This window comes from Primulina eburnea, chromosome 8 (genome assembly GCF_022965805.1).
Source record: "Primulina eburnea isolate SZY01 chromosome 8, ASM2296580v1, whole genome shotgun sequence".
Lineage (NCBI taxonomy): Eukaryota > Viridiplantae > Streptophyta > Magnoliopsida > Lamiales > Gesneriaceae > Primulina > Primulina eburnea.
In genome coordinates, this window is record NC_133108.1 from 29,462,871 (window position 1) to 29,471,512 (window position 8,642).

Below are 8,642 nucleotides of genomic sequence, written 5' to 3' on the forward strand. Positions count from 1 at the left end.
ATTTATGGAAGAATTATCTCAAAATTGTGGAAGAAACATAAACCGAATTATGGTAAGATTTTCTCCTCACCACCTATAAATACCACCCTATGTCATTCAAAAATTCACATCCAAAATTTCAATAAAAATTTAAAAATTTGCTCTCAAAGTGCTCTCAAGATTTTGAGTTCTTCTTCCCAAGTTCTGTCGAGTATCGAAGTTCTACTGCTGTTCAGATCTACCAACGATATTGTTCTTCACGTTTTCATCTAGATCTAAGGCAAGTGAGCTTGTTTTAAAAGTATAACTTCGGTTATGCAATATTTCATTTTTTTGAAAGTTTTATGTAACGTCCGATAATCAGTCTACGAAAACCGCATTCATGAAAATTATTCAGATTGCTTATTTATTTTATTTAAATAATTTTAGATGCTTAAATGATATATTTTATATAATTAAATGTTTATGTGCATGATTTGACTTGAGTTCATGAAATTAAAGATTTTATCTGGATATTCGATATTCGGCCGAGGGAACAAAACCGTGGACGACCGAGATCAAAAGATTTTTTTCGGATAAATGCTGTTAAGGCTCAATAATATGATTAAATAGGATTAAAATTTTGAAAATTGCTTGAGTCCATATTATTTCACGAATCGAGCCTTATTTTATCCGAGAAGTCGATTTTAGTCAAACAATGGCTTTCAAAGGCACGAAAATTTTAATTTTAAAAGTATCTTTAATAAAAATTTATTTTATAATTACATGGGCTTAATTCACCTAGAATTAATGGGCCTAGTTATTCCTAAACCATAAACCTAAAAACCATAACTTCTAAAACCCTATTTTCGAAAATTATAAAGCCTAAACTAGGGTTCTGTAACTCCTAGCTGCAGCCGAAACACACACACAACCACACTCAAATTTTTGAAAATATCAAGGAAATTTTTGAAGGCAAATTCGCTTCCCGTTCGCTCCTCTTCTCAACCCGTGCCTTAACGGTTGAATATTCGAGCGTTTTTAACGCAAAGGCAGGTTTCTAAAATTTTTTTGCACCATTCAAATCATATTATGTGTGTTTTATGTTTTGAAGTTTGAAAATTATTTAGATGAAAATAAGAAACATTTATGGGTTTATTTTCAACGTTTTTTACGCTTTCTTGCTTGTTTGAGACGCTTTATGATTCATAAGGACACATTGTCAACATGAGACATTTAAGGGTCGTAAAAAAGTCGTTTAACAGAGAAACGTAAGCTGGAAATAACGTCTACTCGTTTTTAAAAGTGCAAAAATATTTTTTTTTAAAAGCTCTCATTTCGAAATAACATTTAAAATAACAATATTAAATCGACAATAAATGTAGCGCAGTTTAAAAATATCCAACATCATCCAAGTTCAAACGTAAACGTAAATAAGTAAAATCATAATATCAACGACGTGTAAAAATGTTTATCTCTTCTCAAAAAATTGTAAATCAAATGCGGAAAACGTGCGGTCCTCGGGTCATGTCACCGTACCAGGGCTGCTTACTCAGAGTTCGGCACCTCCAGTCTCCTCAGCATCAAGCTCACCTGCATCACACACGCCTAGTGAGTCTAAAGAATCAACAGACCTGTACCAGGAATAATGAGTACATATACAGGTACACAGCAGTGAGAAATATCATACTCAACATAACCTTGATGAACTTAAAAACATGAACATAAATGTGTCGTGTAAAATCATAACGTGTCGAATCATGTCATCATAAACGTATACAATTTCTTTTCATTTGAATTCAATTAATTAGTTGTAATTTCCGTATCAGCTTTATCGTATCAACTATATCGATGGATCTATCTACTTATAACCACAGTATCGGACGGTGGGGGACATCGGCGACATCATTACCCGTTGTGATACCCTTGTCCCACATCAAAAAAGTCAAAGATTTAAAATGAGTTTATAATGGCTTACAATGGACTTCTATAGCAACTTGGGTTAATCATTTTCGTAAAGCGAGGACGAATACGAAGTAATTGCTATAGGGGCCCATTGTGCAGTCACGCAGGTGCGGGCCCGGGCTCGGGGAGTTACAGAATGGTATCAGAGCCGGTCACTGGCATGGAACACAGGGAAATAAGTGCTATGCGGGGCAAAGTGCTACGTGCATTGGAGCCACCTCTTGAACCTGCGGGGCAAAGTGCTACATGACGGGAGCCACCTCTAGAACCTGTAGGAGCCACCTCTAGATTCTCGGTGCTGGTGGATCGATGGGTCAGGCCGCGACAAGGACTTTGCGTTCTGAAGGAGGGGTGATTGTGATACCCTTGTCCCACATCGAAAAAATCAAAGATTTAATGCATGGAGGCATGGAAGTTGCAAGGTAAATTGCCTATTTTCGAATTTCTACTAGATTTCTCGCCTAAGTATTATAATGCATGGAGGCATGGAAGTTGCAAGGTAAATTGGAAACTATATCATCAAAGTTGGCTCAAAAGAAATCCCATGACCTAGCCTCACCACTTTTGAGCCAAGCATTAGGGAAATAATCAAAGATTTAAATCCCATGGAATTGGAAGATAATCTCACTAATTAAGCAGTATAATTTTCGAAATTTGCAAGAAATATTAGAGTAAAATTGTGAGATTTGGCATGGCTTTTGGTATGATTTGAATACCAAAATAATCACCCTTCCCTCCACCTATAAATACTCCACCACTCCCACTCATTCTCACACTCAAGCAATTCGAATTCCCCTTGCTGAAAATATCGAATTCAGCAGCTCCCCCTAAGCCAAAATTCTGCCCGAATATCGTCCCAAAGTTAGGCTAGAATCAAGCCGAAGTTCTGCCCAAAGAAGGAGCGAGAAGCGATCCATTCCCGAAGCCGAGCCACCATGTTTTTCTTAGCATTCAAACACTGTAAGTGGGCTGCTTTAAATGCTTATAAATTCTGTTTTATGCATATGTGATTTTCGTATTTTTTTTGGTTTAAAAATACAGTCGAGTACCGTCGTTTTGTCTATACGTTTTTGCGAAAGTTGTTACGTTATGTTTGGCACTGTGAGGATTCCTTGAATGGGTGGAATTCCAACATATGGCCCTTAACGGTGGGATAGAACCGTTTTATGGCCTCGTCCCCTTAGAGGATTAAAACTTAGGGACTGACGTCAGTAAACCGTTAAAAGGTGAAAAATCGCAGTGTTGTTATGTTACTGATACGATGTTACTTTTAAGAAAAGCATGTTGTACGTTTATGATATGTTTCGAAAATGTTATAAAATTGTTATGTTGTGTTCAAAGTGCCCCCATTCGCTGAGTATTCCCAAATACTCACCCTCCTTACAACCCTCCCCAGATAAGCCCGAAGAACAGATCGAGGAGGAAGAGTCCGAGCAGTTTTGGGGATAGTGAATGCTCAAGGAATTCGAGCATGTTTAAGTCATTATTATTTAGACTTACGTTTCCGCATTTATTTCTGTCGTTTAGTGATTTTAGTTGTAAAAGACAATGTTTCCTTTGGATTGAAATTATGATATATAAACTTGTTCGGTTTATACTATGCTACGAAAGGCTTGTTGTTTCGATTGTGTGATTGTTAAACAACGCCGGTGTCAATCCCGAGTTTCGGGACGTAACACCCGTCCACTGTGCCCGGGCCTCGGCTCATCATATCTCATGTCATCGTATACATATACATCGTCAGTTACAACCAAATCACATCCTTCAGAAATAACATCATATTCACCACTTAATAAAATCATGCATATACGTAACTTTTTCCTTAAAACCAAGCATGCAACTTATTAATCATAATTGAGTAAAAATCGTAAAAAATATGCATAAACATTTTAAAATATCGCAAATTTGTGCTCAGGGCGCTGTCATGACCAAAATCTCACTCCGGGTGCAAAATGACCATTTTGCCCCTGGAAACCCAAAAATTACCATTTTACCCCTGGACCTCTAAAATTGACCCGAAGCTCACCGAACTCATTAAAGTGTCCCAAAACATTTTTAAAAGCATCCCTAGACGTAAACTCGAGCCCAATTCACAACTTAGTCGATTCGTTTTAAAACTTGGACTGGGGTCCAGGTTTTAAACCGTATTGACTCGAAACTCAATCAAAATTTTCCCAACCTCTTACCACACATTACAATCGCTTTAATGATCCTAAAACCTTAAAAACCAGACCCTCAATAATTCGAAAAACCCATGGAATGATGCTGGACTTTCTTGCAAGTGGTCAATCGGAAAAACCGTAGGTGCATCTTCCTTGCCAAATCCGATTCTAGCTTTCCCCGATTGAACCAGGTCCACACCAACCTCTCTTGGTTTACCTCGAGACGCTACGGACCTACTGACCCTTGACCATAGCCCCATGCTCGCAGCCACACGCCTATGTCTGCTAGCCACCACGGAAATACCAGTCACGGCCTCCCTCTAACTCACGACTCGTAGCCGCTTTAGCTTCGTGACTAGCAGCGTGCAGCCACTCTAGGCTATGACTCGGACCCATCAGGGTCTAGTTCACACCTTGGAACAGCCTTTCATGCCACTGTTTTTAACCCAAACCACCGATCTGCTCAACTCCCAGCCCATCGCGCCAACTTGCGCCCCTAGAGCTTGTCACCAACCCGAAGACAGCCTACTCTTGAGTACAGAAACCATGTAAGCAAGCCACATGACAGCCCCTTGAAACCAAAACGTGAAATCATATCAACACAACACTTGATGAAATAATATCATGCAAAACCAAATGATCTCTCATGCTATTGTCCAGATCGAAAGTTTACATGTAGGTATGCAAAAAAAGTAGTATATTAACGTGCATGATACAAAAAAAAAGTAACAAGCATGCCGTAAACGGTTGAAGAGCTAGAACGAGAGGTAGGAAGCGCCGGGAAAATATTTGCTGCAAGAACAATTGACATCCAAAATTTTTCTTGGGGAGGTGCTACAAAAACCGAGAGAATATGTGTCTGAAAGGTGGGTGTCGGCTGGTGGGGAGTGGTAAGTTCTTAGGTTTAGGGTTAGATGATAATTATGTAATATTTAAATAGCTAACAATAAACTAATGTGCCTTAACTTGATAATTAAAATTTTAAAAAGGATTTTAAGCCCAACAAGCTTAAAAGCAGGCCCATTAAGTCCAAACACACTCCCGGATAATATTTTGTGTTGGAAAGACTTTGAAAATATTAACCGAACTCTCAAAAAGTCCCTCGATTAGATAAAATTTGCATACAGCTAAAAATAAAATCCCGCGGGTAAAAATACCCATCAAAATCCCATTTTTGAATATGCCCTTTAAAAACCTTATACTAATTAATATAAATTAATCATTTTATTAAAATAATTTTCCTGAAAATTCTCCTGTCTCCGTTCCTCGTTCGAGCGTCAAATGCATCTAAAAACCCTATTGCATGGACTTTTAAAATTTCATGAATTAAATCCTATCATGCATGAATTATGCATAAAAATAATTAAACACATAATTTAAAATAAAATCCTAGATTTCATGCATTCAGGTTACGTGAATTAAATTCATGTACCTTACAACTCTTCTCCCCTTAAACAAAATTTCGTCCTCGAAATTTAGAACGTACCGAATAACTCTGGGTGGTAGCGACTCCTCATCTCGGTCTCGGTCTCGGTCTCGGTCTCCCAAGTAGCCTCCACCTCTGAATGATTCAGCCACTTGACCTTGACCATCTGGATCACTGATAGGTGTTGTTTTTACGCGTTTTATTGCATTAGTTTTAGTTGTGTTTGCATTGTGCATGCATGCATTTCATTTACATTTTGTTCATTTTTGAGTAATCATTTGCATATTATCATGTCTCACTGTTGGGTAATGAATTTGCAGGAAAAATGTTCGGAAAACCAAAAATGGAGCAAAGTGTACAAAACATAAGGCAATGGACAGAATGAGCGGTGTCCGTGCGGTAATTTTCTACCGCCCGGGCGCAAAAGATGAACAGCTGCATAACTTGACAGAAAGGTCGGCACTCGGGCGGTAATTTTCTACCGCCCGGGCGCGTGAGATGTCTTACGAAGGCCAAATTACAGAAGATTCAGCGCTCGAGCGGTAGTTTTCTACCGCCCGAGCGTGAATGCCGCACATCCAAAGCAAGTTTTCAGAAGGTGTGGCGCTCGAGCGGTACTCTTCTACTGCCCGAACGCCACCTATTTTTGGAAAAATATCATGCGCAATTCCTTGCCTTATTGGAGGGAGATGACTGATATGGAAGGGGGATTGGACGACTTTTGGACATGATTCAGAGATATTCTTCATCACTGTTCAGCCACCACAAGTCTTGGAGAGCACTTCGCGCTTGGATTGAAGATTTAAAGTTTTCCGGGCATCGTTCTTCGCGTTTTTCGTAACTTCTAGTATTTCTTATTTAGTTTTAGCGTTTGAACTTTGTTTTGTTTATTTTCAATCATGAATTCTAGTAGCTAAACGTTAAAATTTGTTGGGATTTAAGGGGATCCTACCCCAGACTTTGATTTAGTTAATCTATATTTCGATTATTGATTTGTTCTTGATTATACTATTGTTTGAGCGTGTTGTTAAAGCGTAGCTAACTTTAATAACAACTTTTATATCGTGAGTGAGTTCGAGAGAATAACTTGTGATAGGATCGAATAGTATAATCCACGGATCTATAATTTACATAGATATATGAAATTGGATACGTGCCGATAGTCATAGTCCTAAGGGTCGAAAACTAGGGGGTTTTATAGATCGAAATGCGATTCACTCTTGATAAATAATTAAAGATATTTAATTACTTCATTGAGTAGAATTAGTTTGGCATAGCTCGAGAGAGTGTGTTCAATAGAATAGGAAATCCTGTCGGAAGAGTATTTCCCAATTGAACGAATTAATTAATTAACGAGGGGTAGGTGAGCCGAAATTCCCAACAAATTCACTTTTTATTGAAACTAAATTAATTGGTCTAGCATTTAGATTTTAGCATTTAATTCTTGAATCCATTGATCAAGTTTTATTTTATGTTATTAGTTGTAAAACCAACCACTCAAATTTCGTGCTAAAGATTTCGTAACTGAAAGTAATAATTGTTAAACACAGTTTTCAGCGGAACGATACTCGTACTCTTGTACACTATATTATTACTTGACATCGTTCACTTGCGGTTAATTTTTGAGCATACAAAACCATAATTTTATTAAAGATTTAACAGTGCAAGTTTTGCTCGATCAAGTTTTTGGTGCCGTTGCCGGGGACTGTTAATCTACAATTTTATTTTTAGTCATTTTCTTTAGCGTTATTTTATTTTTCTTTAGCTAACACTCCATATTTTATTCCAGATATCTTGTCTAGTGCATGCCAAAGTCACTTGACGTGGAGCTTGAGTTTGATCCTGAAATCGAAAGAACTTTCCGCAGGAGAAGACAGCAGCAGAGACTAAAAGAACTGATGGAGAGGCAGTTGAATGATCAAGAGGAGGAACGTCGTGAAGATAGACATGTGGAGATACCGCGCCGCATACCAATTCTGGAGTATGCCCAACCTTCTTTGGAGGGTGCACGCACTAGCATTGTGAGGCCTATCGTGCGGGCAAATCACTTTGAAATCAAGCCAGCCATAATCCAGATGATTCAGAACACAGTCCAATTTGGAGGAACTGCAGTAGATGACCCAAACACGCACATCGCGGATTTTCTTGAAATTTGCGATACTTTTAAATTCAATGGAGTTTCTGATGATGCTGTTAGGTTGCGTTTGTTTCCTTTCTCCTAACGTGATAAAGCTAAAGCGTGGTTAAATTGTTTACCTGTAGGTTCGATCGCTACATGGGAGGACATGGCGAAAGCATTTCTCATCAAATACTTCCTTCCCCCCAAGACCATGAAGCTGCGGGCAGACATTACAACATTTGCTCAATTCGATCAGGAATCTTTAAATGAGGCATGTGAACGCTTCAAGGATCTACTACGAAGATGCCCACATCACGAGTTACCACTTGGGTTAGTCGTTCAAATATTTTATTATGGTTTGCTTACTCCTAATCGTACTATGATAGATGCTGCTACTTGTGGAAACCTGTTGAGAAAAACCGCGGAGGAAGGATATGAATTGTTAGAGGAGAAGGCTGCTAGCAGCTATCATCCTCAATCTGAAAGAAACAACCAGCGGAAGAGTGCAGGAGTTCACCAGGTAACTGCTTTTTCTGTTATTACTGCACAACTTGATGCTTTAAACAGGAAACTAGACAGCTTGAATGTGGGTGGCACGGCGATGCGTCTTCAAGAGATATTCTGTGAAAAGTGTAGAGGGGAACACTATGCGAAGGACTGTCAAGATGACAATCCATTCTATGTGCAAAATGAGGCACCGGTGAATCAAGTGGGAGTCCAAAACCGCCCAAGGAATGACCCTTATTCGAACACATACAATCCTGGGTGGAGGAAACATCCCAACTTCTCATGGGGCGGTCAAAACAGTCAGAATAGACCGCAAGGAGGACAACAATATGGGAAACAACCGATGTACAGATCCGATCCTCCTAGAGAAGAAAAGTCCAACTTGGAGCAAATGATGTCTAAGTTTATTTCATCCACTGAAACTAGACTTCAAAACCAAGATGCATCGATAAAAGGGCTCGAGAATCAAATTGGACAGTTGGCAAAGATGATAGCAAGTAGAGAG

General features: G+C 38.8%; 1 non-coding gene across 1 annotated transcript; it reads right to left on the reverse strand.

The window, feature by feature from the left end:
* Positions 1-7,845: 7,845 nt before the first annotated feature.
* On the reverse strand, positions 7,846-7,951 carry LOC140840313 (small nucleolar RNA R71). Its single transcript, XR_012119899.1, has one exon. It is a non-coding gene; the product is annotated as a small nucleolar RNA R71 (small nucleolar RNA).
* Positions 7,952-8,642: the final 691 nt, after the last annotated feature.